This window comes from Triturus cristatus, chromosome 12, assembly GCF_964204655.1.
Source record: "Triturus cristatus chromosome 12, aTriCri1.1, whole genome shotgun sequence".
Taxonomy (NCBI): Eukaryota; Metazoa; Chordata; class Amphibia; order Caudata; family Salamandridae; genus Triturus; species Triturus cristatus.
The window spans coordinates 662,865,136-662,885,363 of NC_140595.1; the positions used below are offsets into that span (position 1 = coordinate 662,865,136).

The window sequence follows — 20,228 nt, forward strand, 5'->3', positions numbered from 1 at the left end:
TAATTGGGGGAAGACGTGGAATGTGAGATCTTGCCTCAGCAGTTTTTTTTCTTTTTTAGGTACAGTATATTGACACTTCAGTACCTTTTGTGAAGCAAGGTTTCAGATGGGGCTGTAGGGCAGACGAGGTGGCTGAGTGGTTAAGGCGATGGACTGCTAATCCATTGTGCTCTGCACGCGTGGGTTCGAATCCCACCTTCGTCGGAAAGCCATCAGAGTCTCTTTTGATGGCCAGCATTTCTTGTAGTATAATTACACTCTCTTTCAAGACAGAGCCAGGATCCGCTAGATGGGATCATCTGACTGTTCCATTTTAACAAATATGTCAAATAAAGTGAAGTATTTTGTGCGTAATAGAAATTAGATCTTTCATGGAGTTTCCAGAGGATTGCCTTTCACTCACTCCTGGCTTATTAACCAGTTTGGATAAATAGATTGATAAGAAAGCAGCTCTTACTCCTAAAGTTTAGGCCGTCTCAAATGAATGACTGTTAACATATGTCTGCCCCACAGAGACAGATCACTTCTAATAAGTGGGTTCTCTATATGTCACTGATTGCAGACATACTAACTAGAGCTATCAGTATGGTCTTGAATGTGAAAACTCTTATTTTCTCATATGAAAATGTAGTTTTTCATACTTCCAAGAAAAGTGCCTTAAGCATGGTCTTCAATGTGTGCGCGCACGTGGACATTCATATGCAACTACGTTTCCATACAGAGTCTCAAAATCATAGATATATTCATACCTCAGTAAGAATACATGTTGCAATTTACATCCTGCGTGCAGACTGGCCTTGTAGCTCAGTGACAGAGCACTGGTCTTGTAAACCAGGGGTCATGAGTTCAAGCCTCATCATGGCCTTTTTACATGAGTCTTTCTGTATGTTGTTTTCAAGTCATTCCTCCCTGGAGTCACACCTTGCTTTAGGATTGCTTATTGCCAAGCTTCCCTTTCCTGCTTTCATATTATCAAGAAAATATCATGAAGATCATTGAATTATAAATTATTGCCTCACCCCTTCCGATCGCCTGACGAACGCCTGACGAACGCCTGACAAACGCCATTCTCACCCTGCCGGGCAAAGCCAAATAAGCCATGCATATTTACAGTTCCTTTGAAAGGCAGAGCGAGGACTAGGACCTCTGTTCCGACTGAATCTGAATCCACAGAAAGGATGTTATAAGGCCCTACAAATTTCACCAAGGAGATGTGAAATTCTTCCCCCATAAAATACTTTTTTTCCCAGATACCCCGGCTCTTAGGCAAATGAGGTTACTCCTCAAAACCCCACCCCCACTCACCATAAATATCCTTCTCTCCTGCTGTCCATTCAAATGATACAAGGTATCTTGTACATAGAGAGAAAGGGAGAATAGGCAGACTTGTGCTTCAAAGATTTGGTGACCTTGGATGGGTGGGTTTAATGAAGAAGTGAACCTGGTTTCTGGGAAAGGAGTATCGAGATGAAGATGAGGAAAAGTGAACATGGACCACATTCATAGGTTAGAGAAATACATTTAATAGGTTGAATAGTTTTGAAAAGTGAACTTCGAGCAGTAATTGTTGTTTTTTAAATTGCAAATAAATTAAAAATGAATGTGGGATTGGAGGCACACTCTGAGCAGAAAAGCACCATAAGCTGCTATGGTGCAACTCAAGATGGTGAATAGAACCTTTAATATGATGATGCTCTTCTTTTGCTAGTTTTTTCGAGTCACCTTTTATTGTAAGTAGCTGATACAGCATTTTTTGCAGCTCTTCAGTTTATGGTTATCATGTGAGAACACTGTTTTCATCATATTTATCATTCTACAAATGTATTTTTAAATGCACTGATGTGGTGTTTGCATGAAATGCAAGATGGCACATCATGGAATGTTTAAACTGAGCATCGCGTAGGATATGTGATATTTGGCACCCAGAGGAGTAGGACACGTAGATCCTATAAGAAGTAAAGACTCTCTAGCAAGGGCCGTCCATACTCTGAGTTTAAACTTTACTTTTTGTGAAATGGTTTATGAAAAACAACACGGCTGCTCCAGGTGAGGCTCAAACTCAAAACCTCGGCATGGCTCAGTACAAGTACTGCTGTATAAGTACCGCGCGCTAACCGATTGCGCCACTGGAGCTCTCTCTTTTCACATCTCCCCAGGTGAGCCATCTACAGCTGACCAAGTAGATGACAGACACTGCTCCATCATTCACTGTGCAAGATCGACTCACATGCTAGCATGTTATCATGACTATTAAAAATACAGTCCAAACGGAATAGATTCTATAATTGTCCTATAACATATGCTCTGTCTATTCAAAACCCCATAGAATTATATCTTGACAGTTCTGACAAAGTCTAGGGGAATCTTATGAATATTTGTAATTAGCACATGGTAAGAATTTCCCAAAAATGAAATGTAGGTCCCTAATTGGGGGAAGACGTGGAATGTGAGATCTTGCCTCAGCTGTTTTTTTTCTTTTTTAGGTACAGTATATTGACACTTCAGTACCTTTTGTGAAGCAAGGTTTCAGATGGGGCTGTAGGGCAGACGAGGTGGCCGAGTGGTTAAGGCGATGGACTGCTAATCCATTGTCCTCTGCACGCGTGGGTTCGAATCCCACCTTCGTCGGAAAGCCATCAGATTCTCTTTTGATGGCCAGCATTTCTTGTAGTATAATTACACTCTCTTTCAAGACAGAGCCAGGATCCGCTAGATGGGATCATCTGACTGTTCCATTTTAACAAATATGTCAAATAAAGTGAAGTATTTTGTGCGTAATAGAAATTAGATCTTTCATGGAGTTTCCAGAGGATTGCCTTTCACTCACTCCTGGCTTATTAACCAGTTTGGATAAATAGATTGATAAGAAAGCAGCTCTTACTCCTAAAGTTTAGGCCGTCTCAAATGAATGACTGTTAACATATGTCTGCCCCACAGAGACAGATCACTTCTAATAAGTGGGTTCTCTATATGTCACTGATTGCAGACATACTAACTAGAGCTATCAGTATGGTCTTGAATGTGAAAACTCTTATTTTCTCATATGAAAATGTAGTTTTTCATACTTCCAAGAAAAGTGCCTTAAGCATGGTCTTCAATGTGTGCGCGCACGTGGACATTCATATGCAACTACGTTTCCATACAGAGTCTCAAAATCATAGATATATTCATACCTCAGTAAGAATACATGTTGCAATTTACATCCTGCGTGCAGACTGGCCTTGTAGCTCAGTGGCAGAGCACTGGTCTTGTAAACCAGGGGTCATGAGTTCAAGCCTCATTAGGGCCTTTTTACATGAGTCTTTCTGTATGTTGTTTTCAAGTCATTCTTCCCTGGAGTCACACCTTGCTTTAGGATTGCTTATTGCCAAGCTTCCCTTTCCTGCTTTCATATTATCAAGAAAATATCATGAAGATCATTGAATTATAAATTATTGCCTCACCCCTTCCGATCGCCTGACCAACGCCAGACCAACGCCATTCTCACCCTGCCAGGCAAAGCCAAATAAGCCATGCATATTTACAGTTCCTTTGAAAGGCAGAGCGAGGACTAGGACCTCTGTTCCGACTGAATCTGAATCCACAGAAAGGATGTTATAAGGCCCTACAAATTTCACCAAGGAGATGTGAAATTCTTCCCCCATAAAATACTTTTTTTCCCAGATACCCCGGCTCTTAGGCAAATGAGGTTACTCCTCAAAACCCCACCCCCACTCACCATAAATATCCTTCTCTCCTGCTGTCCATTCAAATGATACAAGGTATCTTGTACATAGAGAGAAAGGGAGAATAGGCAGACTTGTGCTTCAAAGATTTGGTGACCTTGGATGGGTGGGTTGAATGAAGAAGTGAACCTGGTTTCTGGGAAAGGAGTATCGAGATGAAGATGAGGAAAAGTGAACATGGACCACATTCATAGGTTAGAGAAATACATTTAATAGGTTGAATGGTTTTGAAAAGTGAACTTCGAGCAGTAATTGTTGTTTTTTAAATTGCAAATAAATTAAAAATGAATGTGGGATTGGAGGCACACTCTGAGCAGAAAAGCACCATAAGCTGCTATGGTGCAACTCAAGATGGTGAATAGAACCTTTAATATGATGATGCTCTTCTTTTGCTAGTTTTTTCGAGTCACCTTTTATTGTAAGTAGCTGATACAGCATTTTTTGCAGCTCTTCAGTTTATGGTTATCATGTGAGAACACTGTTTTCATCATATTTATTATTCTACAAATGTATTTTTAAATGCACTGATGTGGTGTTTGCATGAAATGCAAGATGGCACATCATGGAATGTTTAAACTGAGCATCGCGTAGGATATGTGATATTTGGCACCCAGAGGAGTAGGACACGTAGATCCTATAAGAAGTAAAGACTCTCTAGCAAGGGCCGTCCATACTCTGAGTTTAAACTTTACTTTTTGTGAAATGGTTTATGAAAAACAACACGGCTGCTCCAGGTGAGGCTCGAACTCACAACCTCGGCATGGCTCAGTGCAAGTACTGCTGTATAAGTACCGCGCGCTAACCGATTGCGCCACTGGAGCTCGCTCTTTTCACATCTCCCCAGGTGAGCCATCTACAGCTGACCAAGTAGATGACAGACACTGCTCCATCATTCACTGTGCAAGATCGACTCACATGCTAGCATGTTATCATGACTATTAAAAATACAGTCCAAACGGAATAGATTCTATAATTGTCCTATAACATATGCTCTGTCTATTCAAAACCCCATAGAATTATATCTTGACAGTTCTGACAAAGTCTAGGGGAATCTTATGAATATTTGTAATTAGCACATAGTAAGAATTTCCCAAAAATGAAATGTAGGTCCCTAATTGGGGGAAGACGTGGAATGTGAGATCTTGCCTCAGCTGTTTTTTTTCTTTTTTAGGTACAGTATATTGACACTTCAGTACCTTTTGTGAAGCAAGGTTTCAGATGGGGCTGTAGGGCAGACGAGGTGGCCGAGTGGTTAAGGCGATGGACTGCTAATCCATTGTGCTCTGCACGCGTGGGTTCGAATCCCACCTTTGTCGGAAAGCCATCAGAGTCTCTTTTGATGGCCAGCATTTCTTGTAGTATAATTACACTCTCTTTCAAGACAGAGCCAGGATCCGCTAGATGGGATCATCTGACTGTTCCATTTTAACAAATATGTCAAATAAAGTGAAGTATTTTGTGCGTAATAGAAATTAGATCTTTCATGGAGTTTCCAGAGGATTGCCTTTCACTCACTCCTGGCTTATTAACCAGTTTGGATAAATAGATTGATAAGAAAGCAGCTCTTACTCCTAAAGTTTAGGCCGTCTCAAATGAATGACTGTTAACATATGTCTGCCCCACAGAGACAGATCACTTCTAATAAGTGGGTTCTCTATATGTCACTGATTGCAGACATACTAACTAGAGCTATCAGTATGGTCTTGAATGTGAAAACTCTTATTTTCTCATATGAAAATGTAGTTTTTCATACTTCCAAGAAAAGTGCCTTAAGCATGGTCTTCAATGTGTGCGCGCACGTGGACATTCATATGCAACTACGTTTCCATACAGAGTCTCAAAATCATAGATATATTCATACCTCAGTAAGAATACATGTTGCAATTTACATCCTGCGTGCAGACTGGCCTTGTAGCTCAGTGGCAGAGCACTGGTCTTGTAAACCAGCGGTCATGAGTTCAAGCCTCATTAGGGCCTTTTTACATGAGTCTTTCTGTATGTTGTTTTCAAGTCATTCTTCCCTGGAGTCACACCTTGCTTTAGGATTGCTTATTGCCAAGCTTCCCTTTCCTGCTTTCATATTATCAAGAAAATATCATGAAGATCATTGAATTATAAATTATTGCCTCACCCCTTCCGATCGCCTGACCAACGCCAGACCAACGCCATTCTCACCCTGCCGGGCAAAGCCAAATAAGCCATGCATATTTACAGTTCCTTTGAAAGGCAGAGCGAGGACTAGGACCTCTGCTCCGACTGAATCTGAATCCACAGAAAGGATGTTATAAGGCCCTACAAATTTCACCAAGGAGATGTGAAATTCTTCCCCCATAAAATACTTTTTTTCCCAGATACCCCGGCTCTTAGGCAAATGAGGTTACTCCTCAAAACCCCACCCCCACTCACCATAAATATCCTTCTCTCCTGCTGTCCATTCAAATGATACAAGGTATCTTGTACATAGAGAGAAAGGGAGAATAGGCAGACTTGTGCTTCAAAGATTTGGTGACCTTGGATGGGTGGGTTTAATGAAGAAGTGAACCTGGTTTCTGGGAAAGGAGTATCGAGATGAAGATGAGGAAAAGTGAACATGGACCACATTCATAGGTTAGAGAAATACATTTAATAGGTTGAATAGTTTTGAAAAGTGAACTTCGAGCAGTAATTGTTGTTTTTTAAATTGCAAATAAATTAAAAATGAATGTGGGATTGGAGGCACACTCTGAGCAGAAAAGCACCATAAGCTGCTATGGTGCAACTCAAGATGGTGAATAGAACCTTTAATATGATGATGCTCTTCTTTTGCTAGTTTTTTCGAGTCACCTTTTATTGTAAGTAGCTGATACAGCATTTTTTGCAGCTCTTCAGTTTATGGTTATCATGTGAGAACACTGTTTTCATCATATTTATCATTCTACAAATGTATTTTTAAATGCACTGATGTGGTGTTTGCATGAAATGCAAGATGGCACATCATGGAATGTTTAAACTGAGCATCGCGGAGGATATGTGATATTTGGCACCCAGAGGAGTAGGACACGTAGATCCTATAAGAAGTAAAGACTCTCTAGCAAGGGCCGTCCATACTCTGAGTTTAAACTTTACTTTTTGTGAAATGGTTTATGAAAAACAACACGGCTGCTCCAAGTGAGGCTCGAACTCACAACCTCGGCATGGCTCAGTGCAAGTACTGCTGTATAAGTACCGCGCACTAACCGATTGCGCCACTGGAGCTCTCTCTTTTCACATCTCCCCAGGTGAGCCATCTACAGCTGACCAAGTAGATGACAGACACTGCTCCATCATTCACTGTGCAAGATCGACTCACATGCTAGCATGTTATCATGACTATTAAAAATACAGTCCAAACGGAATAGATTCTATAATTGTCCTATAACATATGCTCTGTCTATTCAAAACCCCATAGAATTATATCTTGACAGTTCTGACAAAGTCTAGGGGAATCTTATGAATATTTGTAATTAGCACATAGTAAGAATTTCCCAAAAATGAAATGTAGGTCCCTAATTGGGGGAAGACGTGGAATGTGAGATCTTGCCTCAGCTGTTTTTTTTCTTTTTTAGGTACAGTATATTGACACTTCAGTACCTTTTGTGAAGCAAGGTTTCAGATGGGGCTGTAGGGCAGACGAGGTGGCCGAGTGGTTAAGGCGATGGATTGCTAATCCATTGTGCTCTGCACGCGTGGGTTCGAATCCCACCTTTGTCGGAAAGCCATCAGAGTCTCTTTTGATGGCCAGCATTTCTTGTAGTATAATTACACTCTCTTTCAAGACAGAGCCAGGATCCGCTAGATGGGATCATCTGACTGTTCCATTTTAACAAATATGTCAAATAAAGTGAAGTATTTTGTGCGTAATAGAAATTAGATCTTTCATGGAGTTTCCAGAGGATTGCCTTTCACTCACTCCTGGCTTATTAACCAGTTTGGATAAATAGATTGATAAGAAAGCAGCTCTTACTCCTAAAGTTTAGGCTGTCTCAAATGAATGACTGTTAACATATGTCTGCCCCACAGAGACAGATCACTTCTAATAAGTGGGTTCTCTATATGTCACTGATTGCAGACATACTAACTAGAGCTATCAGTATGGTCTTGAATGTGAAAACTCTTATTTTCTCATATGAAAATGTAGTTTTTCATACTTCCAAGAAAAGTGCCTTAAGCATGGTCTTCAATGTGTGCGCGCACGTGGACATTCATATGCAACTACGTTTCCATACAGAGTCTCAAAATCATAGATATATTCATACCTCAGTAAGAATACATGTTGCAATTTACATCCTGCGTGCAGACTGGCCTTGTAGCTCAGTGGCAGAGCACTGGTCTTGTAAACCAGCGGTCATGAGTTCAAGCCTCATTAGGGCCTTTTTACATGAGTCTTTCTGTATGTTGTTTTCAAGTCATTCTTCCCTGGAGTCACACCTTGCTTTAGGATTGCTTATTGCCAAGCTTCCCTTTCCTGCTTTCATATTATCAAGAAAATATCATGAAGATCATTGAATTATAAATTATTGCCTCACCCCTTCCGATCGCCTGACCAACGCCAGACCAACGCCATTCTCACCCTGCCGGGCAAAGCCAAATAAGCCATGCATATTTACAGTTCCTTTGAAAGGCAGAGCGAGGACTAGGACCTCTGCTCCGACTGAATCTGAATCCACAGAAAGGATGTTATAAGGCCCTACAAATTTCACCAAGGAGATGTGAAATTCTTCCCCCATAAAATACTTTTTTTCCCAGATACCCCGGCTCTTAGGCAAATGAGGTTACTCCTCAAAACCCCACCCCCACTCACCATAAATATCCTTCTCTCCTGCTGTCCATTCAAATGATACAAGGTATCTTGTACATAGAGAGAAAGGGAGAATAGGCAGACTTGTGCTTCAAAGATTTGGTGACCTTGGATGGGTGGGTTTAATGAAGAAGTGAACCTGGTTTCTGGGAAAGGAGTATCGAGATGAAGATGAGGAAAAGTGAACATGGACCACATTCATAGGTTAGAGAAATACATTTAATAGGTTGAATAGTTTTGAAAAGTGAACTTCGAGCAGTAATTGTTGTTTTTTAAATTGCAAATAAATTAAAAATGAATGTGGGATTGGAGGCACACTCTGAGCAGAAAAGCACCATAAGCTGCTATGGTGCAACTCAAGATGGTGAATAGAACCTTTAATATGATGATGCTCTTCTTTTGCTAGTTTTTTCGAGTCACCTTTTATTGTAAGTAGCTGATACAGCATTTTTTGCAGCTCTTCAGTTTATGGTTATCATGTGAGAACACTGTTTTCATCATATTTATCATTCTACAAATGTATTTTTAAATGCACTGATGTGGTGTTTGCATGAAATGCAAGATGGCACATCATGGAATGTTTAAACTGAGCATCGCGTAGGATATGTGATATTTGGCACCCAGAGGAGTAGGACACGTAGATCCTATAAGAAGTAAAGACTCTCTAGCAAGGGCCGTCCATACTCTGAGTTTAAACTTTACTTTTTGTGAAATGGTTTATGAAAAACAACACGGCTGCTCCAGGTGAGGCTCGAACTCACAACCTCGGCATGGCTCAGTGCAAGTACTGCTGAATAAGTACCGCACGCTAACCGATTGCGCCACTGGAGCTCTCTCTTTTCACATCTCCCCAGGTGAGCCATCTACAGCTGACCAAGTAGATGACAGACACTGCTCCATCATTCACTGTGCAAGATCGACTCACATGCTAGCATGTTATCATGACTATTAACAATACAGTCCAAACGGAATAGATTCTATAATTGTCCTATAACATATGCTCTGTCTATTCAAAACCCCATAGAATTATATCTTGACAGTTCTGACAAAGTCTAGGGGAATCTTATGAATATTTGTAATTAGCACATAGTAAGAATTTCCCAAAAATGAAATGTAGGTCCCTAATTGGGGGAAGACGTGGAATGTGAGATCTTGCCTCAGCTGTTTTTTTTCTTTTTTAAGTACAGTATATTGACACTTCAGTACCTTTTGTGAAGCAAGGTTTCAGATGGGGCTGTAGGGCAGACGAGGTGGCCGAGTGGTTAAGGCGATGGACTGCTAATCCATTGTGCTCTGCACGCGTGGGTTCGAATCCCACCTTCGTCGGAAAGCCATCAGAGTCTCTTTTGATGGCCAGCATTTCTTGTAGTATAATTACACTCTCTTTCAAGACAGAGCCAGGATCCGCTAGATGGGATCATCTGACTGTTCCATTTTAACAAATATGTCAAATAAAGTGAAGTATTTTGTGCGTAATAGAAATTAGATCTTTCATGGAGTTTCCAGAGGATTGCCTTTCACTCACTCCTGGCTTATTAACCAGTTTGGATAAATAGATTGATAAGAAAGCAGCTCTTACTCCTAAAGTTTAGGCCGTCTCAAATGAATGACTGTTAACATATGTCTGCCCCACAGAGACAGATCACTTCTAATAAGTGGGTTCTCTATATGTCACTGATTGCAGACATACTAACTAGAGCTATCGGTATGGTCTTGAATGTGAAAACTCTTATTTTCTCATATGAAAATGTAGTTTTTCATACTTCCATGAAAAGTGCCTTAAGCATGGTCTTCAATGTGTGCGCGCACGTGGACATTCATATGCAACTACGTTTCCATACAGAGTCTCAAAATCATAGATATATTCATACCTCAGTAAGAATACATGTTGCAATTTACATCCTGCGTGCAGACTGGCCTTGTAGCTCAGTGGCAGAGCACTGGTCTTGTAAACCAGGGGTCATGAGTTCAAGCCTCATCAGGGCCTTTTTACATGAGTCTTTCTGTATGTTGTTTTCAAGTCATTCTTCCCTGGAGTCACACCTTGCTTTAGGATTGCTTATTGCCAAGCTTCCCTTTCCTGCTTTCATATTATCAAGAAAATATCATGAAGATCATTGAATTATAAATTATTGCCTCACCCCTTCCGATCGCCTGACAAACGCCATTCTCACCCTGCCGGGCAAGCCCTGCCGGGCAAAGCCAAATAAGCCATGCATATTTACAGTTCCTTTGAAAGGCAGAGCGAGGACTAGGACCTCTGTTCCGACTGAATCTGCATCCACAGAAAGGATGTTATAAGGCCCTACAAATTTCACCAAGGAGATGTGAAATTCTTCCCCCATAAAATACTTTTTTTCCCAGATACCCCGGCTCTTAGGCAAATGAGGTTACTCCTCAAAACCCCACCCCCACTCACCATAAATATCCTTCTCTCCTGCTGTCCATTCAAATGATACAAGGTATCTTGTACATAGAGAGAAAGGGAGAATAGGCAGACTTGTGCTTCAAAGATTTGGTGACCTTGGATGGGTGGGTTTAATGAAGAAGTGAACCTGGTTTCTGGGAAAGGAGTATCGAGATGAAGATGAGGAAAAGTGAACATGGACCACATTCATAGGTTAGAGAAATACATTTAATAGGTTGAATGGTTTTGAAAAGTGAACTTCGAGCAGTAATTGTTGTTTTTTAAATTGCAAATAAATTAAAAATGAATGTGGGATTGGAGGCACACTCTGAGCAGAAAAGCACCATAAGCTGCTATGGTGCAACTCAAGATGGTGAATAGAACCTTTAATATGATGATGCTCTTCTTTTGCTAGTTTTTTCGAGTCACCTTTTATTGTAAGTAGCTGATACAGCATTTTTTGCAGCTCTTCAGTTTATGGTTATCATGTGAGAACACTGTTTTCATCATATTTATTATTCTACAAATGTATTTTTAAATGCACTGATGTGGTGTTTGCATGAAATGCAAGATGGCACATCATGGAATGTTTAAACTGAGCATCGCGTAGGATATGTGATATTTGGCACCCAGAGGAGTAGGACACGTAGATCCTATAAGAAGTAAAGACTCTCTAGCAAGGGCCGTCCATACTCTGAGTTTAAACTTTACTTTTTGTGAAATGGTTTATGAAAAACAACACGGCTGCTCCAGGTGAGGCTCGAACTCACAACCTCGGCATGGCTCAGTGCAAGTACTGCTGTATAAGTACCGCGCGCTTACCGATTGCGCCACTGGAGCTCGCTCTTTTCACATCTCCCCAGGTGAGCCATCTACAGCTGACCAAGTAGATGACAGACACTGCTCCATCATTCACTGTGCAAGATCGACTCACATGCTAGCATGTTATCATGACTATTAAAAATACAGTCCAAACGGAATAGATTCTATAATTGTCCTATAACATATGCTCTGTCTATTCAAAACCCCATAGAATTATATCTTGACAGTTCTGACAAAGTCTAGGGGAATCTTATGAATATTTGTAATTAGCACATAGTAAGAATTTCCCAAAAATGAAATGTAGGTCCCTAATTGGGGGAAGACGTGGAATGTGAGATCTTGCCTCAGCTGTTTTTTTTCTTTTTTAGGTACAGTATATTGACACTTCAGTACCTTTTGTGAAGCAAGGTTTCAGATGGGGCTGTAGGGCAGACGAGGTGGCCGAGTGGTTAAGGCGATGGACTGCTAATCCATTGTGCTCTGCACGCGTGGGTTCGAATCCCACCTTTGTCGGAAAGCCATCAGAGTCTCTTTTGATGGCCAGCATTTCTTGTAGTATAATTACACTCTCTTTCAAGACAGAGCCAGGATCCGCTAGATGGGATCATCTGACTGTTCCATTTTAACAAATATGTCAAATAAAGTGAAGTATTTTGTGCGTAATAGAAATTAGATCTTTCATGGAGTTTCCAGAGGATTGCCTTTCACTCACTCCTGGCTTATTAACCAGTTTGGATAAATAGATTGATAAGAAAGCAGCTCTTACTCCTAAAGTTTAGGCCGTCTCAAATGAATGACTGTTAACATATGTCTGCCCCACAGAGACAGATCACTTCTAATAAGTGGGTTCTCTATATGTCACTGATTGCAGACATACTAACTAGAGCTATCAGTATGGTCTTGAATGTGAAAACTCTTATTTTCTCATATGAAAATGTAGTTTTTCATACTTCCAAGAAAAGTGCCTTAAGCATGGTCTTCAATGTGTGCGCGCACGTGGACATTCATATGCAACTACGTTTCCATACAGAGTCTCAAAATCATAGATATATTCATACCTCAGTAAGAATACATGTTGCAATTTACATCCTGCGTGCAGACTGGCCTTGTAGCTCAGTGGCAGAGCACTGGTCTTGTAAACCAGGGGTCATGCGTTCAAGCCTCTTTAGGGCCTTTTTACATGAGTCTTTCTGTATGTTGTTTTCAAGTCATTCTTCCCTGGAGTCACACCTTGCTTTAGGATTGCTTATTGCCAAGCTTCCCTTTCCTGCTTTCATATTATCAAGAAAATATCATGAAGATCATTGAATTATAAATTATTGCCTCACCCCTTCCGATCGCCTGACCAACGCCTGACAAACGCCATTCTCACCCTGCCTGGCAAGCCCTGCCGGGCAAAGCCAAATAAGCCATGCATATTTACAGTTCCTTTGAAAGGCAGAGCGAGGACTAGGACCTCTGTTCCGACTGAATCTGCATCCACAGAAAGGATGTTATAAGGCCCTTCAAATTTCACCAAGGAGATGTGAAATTCTTCCCCCATAAAATACTTTTTTTCCCAGATACCCCGGCTCTTAGGCAAATGAGGTTACTCCTCAAAACCCCACCCCCACTCACCATAAATATCCTTCTCTCCTACTGTCCATTCAAATGATACAAGGTATCTTGTACATAGAGAGAAAGGGAGAATAGGCAGACTTGTGCTTCAAAGATTTGGTGACCTTGGATGGGTGGGTTGAATGAAGAAGTGAACCTGGTTTCTGGGAAAGGAGTATCGAGATGAAGATGAGGAAAAGTGAACATGGACCACATTCATAGGTTAGAGAAATACATTTAATAGGTTGAATAGTTTTGAAAAGTGAACTTCGAGCAGTAATTGTTGTTTTTTAAATTGCAAATAAATTAAAAATGAATGTGGGATTGGAGGCACACTCTGAGCAGAAAAGCACCATAAGCTGCTATGGTGCAACTCAAGATGGTGAATAGAACCTTTAATATGATGATGCTCTTCTTTTGCTAGTTTTTTCGAGTCACCTTTTATTGTAAGTAGCTGATACAGCATTTTTTGCAGCTCTTCAGTTTATGGTTATCATGTGAGAACACTGTTTTCATCATATTTATTATTCTACAAATGTATTTTTAAATGCACTGATGTGGTGTTTGCATGAAATGCAAGATGGCACATCATGGAATGTTTAAACTGAGTATCGCGTAGGATATGTGATATTTGGCACCCAGAGGAGTAGGACACGTAGATCCTATAAGAAGTAAAGACTCTCTAGCAAGGGCCGTCCATACTCTGAGTTTAAACTTTACTTTTTGTGAAATGGTTTATGAAAAACAACACGGCTGCTCCAGATGAGGCTCAAACTCACAACCTCGGCATGGCTCAGTGCAAGTACTGCTGTATAAGTACCGCGCGCTAACCGATTGCGCCACTGGAGCTCTCTCTTTTCACATCTCCCCAGGTGAGCCATCTACAGCTGACCAAGTAGATGACAGACACTGCTCCATCATTCACTGTGCAAGATCGACTCACATGCTAGCATGTTATCATGACTATTAAAAATACAGTCCAAACGGAATAGATTCTATAATTGTCCTATAACATATGCTCTGTCTATTCAAAACCCCATAGAATTATATCTTGACAGTTCTGACAAAGTCTAGGGGAATCTTATGAATATTTGTAATTAGCACATAGTAAGAATTTCCCAAAAATGAAATGTAGGTCCCTAATTGGGGGAAGACGTGGAATGTGAGATCTTGCCTCAGCTGTTTTTTTTCTTTTTTAGGTACAGTATATTGACACTTCAGTACCTTTTGTGAAGCAAGGTTTCAGATGGGGCTGTAGGGCAGACGAGGTGGCCGAGTGGTTAAGGCGATGGACTGCTAATCCATTGTGCTCTGCACGCGTGGGTTCGAATCCCACCTTCGTCGGAAAGCCATCAGAGTCGCTTTTGATGGCCAGCATTTCTTGTAGTATAATTACACTCTCTTTCAAGACAGAGCCAGGATCCGCTAGATGGGATCATCTGACTGTTCCATTTTAACAAATATGTCAAATAAAGTGAAGTATTTTGTGCGTAATAGAAATTAGATCTTTCATGGAGTTTCCAGAGGATTGCCTTTCACTCACTCCTGGCTTATTAACCAGTTTGGATAAATAGATTGATAAGAAAGCAGCTCTTACTCCTAAAGTTTAGGCCGTCTCAAATGAATGACTGTTAACATATGTCTGCCCCACAGAGACAGATCACTTCTAATAAGTGGGTTCTCTATATGTCACTGATTGCAGACATACTAACTAGAGCTATCGGTATGGTCTTGAATGTGAAAACTCTTATTTTCTCATATGAAAATGTAGTTTTTCATACTTCCAAGAAAAGTGCCTTAAGCATGGTCTTCAATGTGTGCGCGCACGTGGACATTCATATGCAACTACGTTTCCATACAGAGTCTCAAAATCATAGATATATTCATACCTCAGTAAGAATACATGTTGCAATTTACATCCTGTGTGCAGACTGGCCTTGTAGCTCAGTGGCAGAGCACTGGTCTTGTAAACCAGGGGTCATGAGTTCAAGCCTCATTAGGGCCTTTTTACATGAGTCTTTCTGTATGTTGTTTTCAAGTCATTCTTCCCTGGAGTCACACCTTGCTTTAGGATTGCTTATTGCCAAGCTTCCCTTTCCTGCTTTCATATTATCAAGAAAATATCATGAAGATCATTGAATTATAAATTATTGCCTCACCCCTTCCGATCGCCTGACGAACGCCAGACCAACGCCATTCTCACCCTGCCGGGCAAAGCCAAATAAGCCATGCATATTTACAGTTCCTTTGAAAGGCAGAGCGAGGACTAGGACCTCTGTTCCGACTGAATCTGAATCCACAGAAAGGATGTTATAAGGCCCTACAAATTTCACCAAGGAGATGTGAAATTCTTCCCCCATAAAATACTTTTTTTCCCAGATACCCCGGCTCTTAGGCAAATGAGGTTACTCCTCAAAACCCCACCCCCACTCACCATAAATATCCTTCTCTCCTGCTGTCCATTCAAATGATACAAGGTATCTTGTACATAGAGAGAAAGGGAGAATAGGCAGACTTGTGCCTCAAAGATTTGGTGACCTTGGATGGGTGGGTTGAATGAAGAAGTGAACCTGGTTTCTGGGAAAGGAGTATCGAGATGAAGATGAGGAAAAGTGAACATGGACCACATTCATAGGTTAGAGAAATACATTTAATAGGTTGAATGGTTTTGAAAAGTGAACTTCGAGCAGTAATTGTTGTTTTTTAAATTGCAAATAAATTAAAAATGAATGTGGGATTGGAGGCACACTCTGAGCAGAAAAGCACCATAAGCTGCTATGGTGCAACTCAAGATGGTGAATAGAACCTTTAATATGATGATGCTCTTCTTTTGCTAGTTTTTTCGAGTCACCTTTTATTGTAAGTAGCTGATACAGCATTTTTTGCAGCTCTTCAGTTTATGGTTATCATGTGAGAACACTGTTTTCATCATATTTATTATTCTACAAATGTATTTTTAAATGCACTGATGTGGTGTTTGCATGAAATGCAAGATGGCACATCATGGAATGTTTAAACTGAGCATCGCGTAGGATATGTGATATTTGGCACCCAGAGGAGTAGGACACGTAGATCCTATAAGAAGTAAAGACTCTCTAGCAAGGGCCGTCCATACTCTGAGTTTAAACTTTACTTTTTGTGAAATGGTTTATGAAAAACAACACGGCTGCTCCAGGTGAGGCTCGAACTCACAACCTCGGCATGGCTCAGTGCAAGTACTGCTGAATAAGTACCGCACGCTAACCGATTGCGCCACTGGAGCTCTCTCTTTTCACATCTCCCCAGGTGAGCCATCTACAGCTGACCAAGTAGATGAGAGACACTGCTCCATCATTCACTGTGCAAGATCGACTCACATGCTAGCATGTTATCATGACTATTAACAATACAGTCCAAACGGAATAGATTCTATAATTGTCCTATAACATATGCTCTGTCTATTCAAAACCCCATAGAATTATATCTTGACAGTTCTGACAAAGTCTAGGGGAATCTTATGAATATTTGTAATTAGCACATAGTAAGAATTTCCCAAAAATGAAATGTAGGTCCCTAATTGGGGGAAGACGTGGAATGTGAGATCTTGCCTCAGCTGTTTTTTTTCTTTTTTAAGTACAGTATATTGACACTTCAGTACCTTTTGTGAAGCAAGGTTTCAGCTGGGGCTGTAGGGCAGACGAGGTGGCCGAGTGGTTAAGGCGATGGACTGCTAATCCATTGTGCTCTGCACGCGTGGGTTCGAATCCCACCTTCGTCGGAAAGCCATCAGAGTCTCTTTTGATGGCCAGCATTTCTTGTAGTATAATTACACTCTCTTTCAAGACAGAGCCAGGATCCGCTAGATGGGATCATCTGACTGTTCCATTTTAACAAATATGTCAAATAAAGTGAAGTATTTTGTGCGTAATAGAAATTAGATCTTTCATGGAGTTTCCAGAGGATTGCCTTTCACTCACTCCTGGCTTATTAACCAGTTTGGATAAATAGATTGATAAGAAAGCAGCTCTTACTCCTAAAGTTTAGGCCGTCTCAAATGAATGACTGTTAACATATGTCTGCCCCACAGAGACAGATCACTTCTAATAAGTGGGTTCTCTATATGTCACTGATTGCAGACATACTAACTAGAGCTATCGGTATGGTCTTGAATGTGAAAACTCTTATTTTCTCATATGAAAATGTAGTTTTTCATACTTCCATGAAAAGTGCCTTAAGCATGGTCTTCAATGTGTGCGCGCACGTGGACATTCATATGCAACTACGTTTCCATACAGAGTCTCAAAATCATAGATATATTCATACCTCAGTAAGAATACATGTTGCAATTTACATCCTGCGTGCAGACTGGCCTTGTAGCTCAGTGGCAGAGCACTGGTCTTGTAAACCAGGGGTCATGAGTTCAAGCTTCATCAGGGCCTTTTTACATGAGTCTTTCTGTATGTTGTTTTCAAGTCATTCTTCCCTGGAGTCACACCTTGCTTTAGGATTGCTTATTGCCAAGCTTCCCTTTCCTGCTTTCATATTATCAAGAAAATATCATGAAGATCATTGAATTATAAATTATTGCCTCACCCCTTCCGATCGCCTGACAAACGCCATTCTCACCCTGCCGGGCAAAGCCAAATAAGCCATGCATATTTACAGTTCCTTTGAAAGGCAGAGCGAGGACTAGGACCTCTGTTCCGACTGAATCTGCATCCACAGAAAGGATGTTATAAGGCCCTACAAATTTCACCAAGGAGATGTGAAATTCTTCCCCCATAAAATACTTTTTTTCCCAGATACCCCGGCTCTTAGGCAAATGAGGTTACTCCTCAAAACCCCACCCCCACTCACCATAAATATCCTTCTCTCCTGCTGTCCATTCAAATGATACAAGGTATCTTGTACATAGAGAGAAAGGGAGAATAGGCAGACTTGTGCTTCAAAGATTTGGTGACCTTGGATGGGTGGGTTTAATGAAGAAGTGAACCTGGTTTCTGGGAAAGGAGTATCGAGATGAAGATGAGGAAAAGTGAACATGGACCACATTCATAGGTTAGAGAAATACATTTAATAGGTTGAATGGTTTTGAAAAGTGAACTTCGAGCAGTAATTGTTGTTTTTTAAATTGCAAATAAATTAAAAATGAATGTGGGATTGGAGGCACACTCTGAGCAGAAAAGCACCATAAGCTGCTATGGTGCAACTCAAGATGGTGAATAGAACCTTTAATATGATGATGCTCTTCTTTTGCTAGTTTTTTCGAGTCACCTTTTATTGTAAGTAGCTGATACAGCATTTTTTGCAGCTCTTCAGTTTATGGTTATCATGTGAGAACACTGTTTTCATCATATTTATTATTCTACAAATGTATTTTTAAATGCACTGATGTGGTGTTTGCATGAAATGCAAGATGGCACATCATGGAATGTTTAAACTGAGCATCGCGTAGGATATGTGATATTTGGCACCCAGAGAAGTAGGACACGTAGATCCTATAAGAAGTAAAGACTCTCTAGCAAGGGCCGTCCATACTCTGAGTTTAAACTTTACTTTTTGTGAAATGGTTTATGAAAAACAACACGGCTGATCCAGGTGAGGCTCGAACTCACAACCTCGGCATGGCTCAGTGCAAGTACTGCTGTATAAGTACCGCACGCTAACCGATTGTGCCACTGGAGCTCTCTCTTTTCACATCTCCCCAGGTGAGCCATCTACAGCTGACCAAGTAGATGACAGACACTGCTCCATCATTCACTGTGCAAGATCGACTCACATGCTAGCATGTTATCATGACTATTAAAAATACAGTCCAAACGGAATAGATTCTATAATTGTCCTATAACATATGCTCTGTCTATTCAAAACCCCATAGAATTATATCTTGACAGTTCTGACAAAGTCTAGGGGAATCTTATGAATATTTGTAATTAGCACATAGTAAGAATTTCCCAAAAATGAAATGTAGGTCCCTAATTGGGGGAAGACGTGGAATGTGAGATCTTGCCTCAGCTGTTTTTTTTCTTTTTTAGGTACAGTATATTGACACTTCAGTACCTTTTGTGAAGCAAGGTTTCAGATGGGGCTGTAGGGCAGACGAGGTGGCCGAGTGGTTAAGGCGATGGACTGCTAATCCATTGTGCTCTGCACGCGTGGGTTCGAATCCCACCTTCGTCGGAAATCCATCAGAGTCTCTTTTGATGGCCAGCATTTCTTGTAGTATAATTACACTCTCTTTCAAGACAGAGCCAGGATCCGCTAGATGGGATCATCTGACTGTTCCATTTTAACAAATATGTCAAATAAAGTGAAGTATTTTGTGCGTAATAGAAATTAGATCTTTCATGGAGTTTCCAGAGGATTGCCTTTCACTCACTCCTGGCTTATTAACCAGTTTGGATAAATAGATTGATAAGAAAGCAGCTCTTACTCCTAAAGTTTAGGCCGTCTCAAATGAATGACTGTTAACATATGTCTGCCCCACAGAGACAGATCACTTCTAATAAGTGGGTTCTCTATATGTCACTGATTGCAGACATACTAACTAGAGCTATTAGTATGGTCTTGAATGTGAAAACTCTTATTTTCTCATATGAAAATGTAGTTTTTCATACTTCCAAGAAAAGTGCCTTAAGCATGGTCTTCAATGTGTGCGCGCACGTGGACATTCATATGCAACTACGTTTCCATACAGAGTCTCAAAATCATAGATATATTCATACCTCAGTAAGAATACATGTTGCAATTTACATCCTGCGGGCAGACTGGCCTTGTAGCTCAGTGGCAGAGCACTGGTCTTGTAAACCAGGGGTCATGAGTTCAAGCCTCATTAGGGCCTTTTTACATGAGTCTTTCTGTATGTTGTTTTCAAGTCATTCTT

At 40.7% G+C, this 20,228-nt stretch overlaps 10 non-coding genes across 10 annotated transcripts; 8 read left to right on the forward strand and 2 right to left on the reverse strand.

Annotated features, from left to right (window-relative positions):
* The first annotated feature begins 2,546 nt into the window (after nt 1-2,546).
* TRNAS-GCU (transfer RNA serine (anticodon GCU)) lies at nt 2,547-2,628 on the forward strand. Its single transcript has one exon. It is a non-coding gene; the product is annotated as a tRNA-Ser (tRNA).
* Nucleotides 2,629-4,451: 1,823 nt separating this feature from the next.
* Nucleotides 4,452-4,546, reverse strand: TRNAI-UAU (transfer RNA isoleucine (anticodon UAU)). The gene is made up of 2 exons: nt 4,509-4,546; nt 4,452-4,487 (listed from the first exon to the last, which is right to left on the reverse strand). It is a non-coding gene; the product is annotated as a tRNA-Ile (tRNA).
* A 413-nt stretch (nt 4,547-4,959) lies between these two features.
* TRNAS-GCU (transfer RNA serine (anticodon GCU)) lies at nt 4,960-5,041 on the forward strand. The gene has a single exon. It is a non-coding gene; the product is annotated as a tRNA-Ser (tRNA).
* A 4,744-nt stretch (nt 5,042-9,785) lies between these two features.
* On the forward strand, nt 9,786-9,867 carry TRNAS-GCU (transfer RNA serine (anticodon GCU)). Its single transcript has one exon. It is a non-coding gene; the product is annotated as a tRNA-Ser (tRNA).
* A 589-nt stretch (nt 9,868-10,456) lies between these two features.
* Nucleotides 10,457-10,528, forward strand: TRNAT-UGU (transfer RNA threonine (anticodon UGU)). Its single transcript has one exon. It is a non-coding gene; the product is annotated as a tRNA-Thr (tRNA).
* Nucleotides 10,529-11,693: 1,165 nt separating this feature from the next.
* Nucleotides 11,694-11,788, reverse strand: TRNAI-UAU (transfer RNA isoleucine (anticodon UAU)). The gene is made up of 2 exons: nt 11,751-11,788; nt 11,694-11,729 (listed from the first exon to the last, which is right to left on the reverse strand). It is a non-coding gene; the product is annotated as a tRNA-Ile (tRNA).
* A 413-nt stretch (nt 11,789-12,201) lies between these two features.
* Nucleotides 12,202-12,283, forward strand: TRNAS-GCU (transfer RNA serine (anticodon GCU)). Its single transcript has one exon. It is a non-coding gene; the product is annotated as a tRNA-Ser (tRNA).
* Nucleotides 12,284-14,628: 2,345 nt separating this feature from the next.
* TRNAS-GCU (transfer RNA serine (anticodon GCU)) lies at nt 14,629-14,710 on the forward strand. The gene has a single exon. It is a non-coding gene; the product is annotated as a tRNA-Ser (tRNA).
* Nucleotides 14,711-17,041: 2,331 nt separating this feature from the next.
* TRNAS-GCU (transfer RNA serine (anticodon GCU)) lies at nt 17,042-17,123 on the forward strand. The gene has a single exon. It is a non-coding gene; the product is annotated as a tRNA-Ser (tRNA).
* Nucleotides 17,124-19,443: 2,320 nt separating this feature from the next.
* TRNAS-GCU (transfer RNA serine (anticodon GCU)) lies at nt 19,444-19,525 on the forward strand. The gene has a single exon. It is a non-coding gene; the product is annotated as a tRNA-Ser (tRNA).
* The last annotated feature ends 703 nt before the right edge of the window (nt 19,526-20,228 follow it).